Source organism: Pteropus medius, unplaced genomic scaffold, assembly GCF_902729225.1.
Source record: "Pteropus medius unplaced genomic scaffold, Ma_sr-lr_union100, whole genome shotgun sequence".
In the NCBI taxonomy this organism is placed as follows: domain Eukaryota; kingdom Metazoa; phylum Chordata; class Mammalia; order Chiroptera; family Pteropodidae; genus Pteropus; species Pteropus medius.
The window spans coordinates 40,931,798-40,934,428 of record NW_024340849.1 but is presented as its reverse complement, the minus strand read 5'-3'; the positions used below and the strand labels follow the sequence as shown (position 1 = coordinate 40,934,428).

The 2,631-nt window shown below is 34.6% G+C and overlaps 1 pseudogene; it reads left to right on the top strand.

The window, feature by feature from the left end:
* Positions 1–618: 618 nt before the first annotated feature.
* LOC120590118 (uncharacterized) lies at positions 619–737 on the top strand (annotated as a pseudogene).
* The last annotated feature ends 1,894 nt before the right edge of the window (positions 738–2,631 follow it).

Sequence of the window (2,631 nt, the reverse complement as noted above, 5' to 3'; positions counted from 1 at the left end):
CTACAAAAGACTCACTTCAGATCAAAAGACACACACAGACTAAAAGTAAAGCAATGGAATAAGATATTTCATGAAAATGGAAACAAACAAGAACTGGGGTAGCAATACTTGTACCAGATAAAATAGACTTTAAAATAAAAGCTATAAAGAGACAAAAAAGGACCCAGTAATCCCACTTCTGGGTATTTATCCACAGAAATCCAAAATACTACTTCCAAAGGACATGTGAATCCATGTGCTCATGTATCATTTATTATTATTTACAACAGCCAACACCTGAATGTCCTCAATGGATGAATGGATAAAAAAGAGGTGGTACATGCATACAATGGAATATTACTAGGCCGTAAAAAAGAATTAAATCTTGCAACCTGCAACAACAAGGATGGACATGGAAGGTGTTGTGTTGAGTAGAGTAAGTCAGACAGAGAAAGACAAACACCATATAATATCACTTACATGTGGAATCTAAAAAACAAAATAAACAAACATAAAAGAAATAAACTCAAGTTACAGAGAGTATTTTGAGGTTTAGCAGATGGGAGGGAGTTTTAGGAGTGGGTGATAAAGGGTAAGGGATTAAGAAGAACAAACTGGTAGTTACAAAATAGTCAGGGGGTCTACAGCCATGCCACTCTGAACACGCCCGATCTCGTCTGATCTCGAAAGCTAAGCAGGGTCGGGTCTGGTTAGTACTTGGATGAGAAACCACCTAAGAATACCATGGGCTGTAGGCTTAAAAAAAATAATCAGGGGCTTATAAAGTATAGCCTAAAGAATATAGTTAATAATATTGTATTAACTGTGGATGGTGTCAGATGGGTACTAGACTTACTGGGGTGATCACTTTGTAAGTTAAATGTCTAATCACTATGTCGCACACTTGAAGCTAATATAATATTGTATGCCAACCATAAAATTAAAAAAATATTTTAAAAACTAGTAATAAAGAGAACAACTTGAAATCAGCCAAAGCAGAAAAAATATTCATTACGTAGCAGGGGAACAAATATATGAATCATAATTCACTTTCATCAGAAACGATATGAGCCAATAAATATTGGAACCACATGTTTACAGACCTGGGGCTCAGGAGGAATCTATCAACCTAGAATTCTATATCCACTAAAAATATTTTTCAAAAATAAAGGTACAATAAACACATTTTCATAAAATAAAAGATAAAAGAGTTCATTACCAGCAGACTTTCATTACAAGAAATCTTAAAGGATGTTCTTCAGGCTAGAGGAAAATGACACCAGATGGAAGATAGGATCTACACAAGAATGCTAGAAATGACAAATAATAAAGGAGTAAATATAAAGGACTTAAACTTTCTTTTAAAAGACACCTACTTGGCATTATAAAATAAAAATATGTTTTATAGGTTTATAACATTTGTAAGTAAAATATATGACAATAGTAACAAAGATTTGAAGCAGGAAATGGAAGTCAACTGTTGAAAGGCTCTGACATAGTACCAGTAATACAAGCTTAATTTAATATTTGAAATATCAAATACTGTAATTTACCACATTCACAGAATAAAAGATAAAAATCATATAATCCTTTTAATAGATGCAGAAAAAACATTTGACTAAATCCACACTCATGCATAATTTTTTTTAATCTAAGCAAATTAGAAATAGAAGAAACCTATCTCAGCCTGGTAAAGGATACCTATGAAAAGCCTTCAGGTAAGGTCATCCTTAATAATGAAAGACTGACCACTATCTTCCAAATTTCAAATCAAGAAAAACATATTAAATCTTCCCATTACCATTTAACATTGTACTAGAGATTCCAGGAATGTTTAATAAGGGAGAGAGAGGGAAAGAAAGAGAATAAAATAAGAGAAATTAAAGATATGTAAATTAGGAAGATATGTAAATTAGAAATTAAAGATATGTAAATTAGAAATAAAATGGTCATTATTCACAGATAATATGATTGTGTACATATGAATCCTAAAAAATATACCAAAAATTTATGATAATCAGTTAATTAAATACAAAAGTCACAAGATTCAGGATCAACATACAACTATTATATTTTTATTTACTAGTAATGAATAATTGGGAAATAAAAGTTTTTAAAATATCATTTACAGTATCATCGAAACACATGAACTGAGAATGAATGTGAGCAAAAAAAAATGGCATAGATGATAGAGGCTTTGTTCATTCTTCTTGTGATCAAATCAAAGTTGTGACAGAAACAAGGAACAAAGAGCAAGCAAAGTCACCTGGGATCTAGATGAACAGAAGCATAACTAGGGAGAGAAATAAAAAATAAACCTGCAATGGTAGAAGGTAGGAGGGGGCAAAAACATAAGGCTGCCCTGTCCCCAACTGCCGAGTGGGACAGAGGCTGCTGCAGCTGCAGGTGGCAGCTGCAGACTCCTCTTAAAGGGGCCATGTTCGCTACTGGACTTTTGCAGTGACAGGCCTGCTCACTCTGAGCACCAGTGCTAGGTAGGCCACTCAGAGGGCACCAGGGACTTACGGGCAGACACTGAGTTGTCAGAGAAAAGTCAGAGGTATGGCTCTCTCCCAGACAGAAGTATTGGCGGTATCCATTGTTCCCTCTATTAAGCCTCCCCACTCCCAGTGTGCGGACTCAGTGCCACCA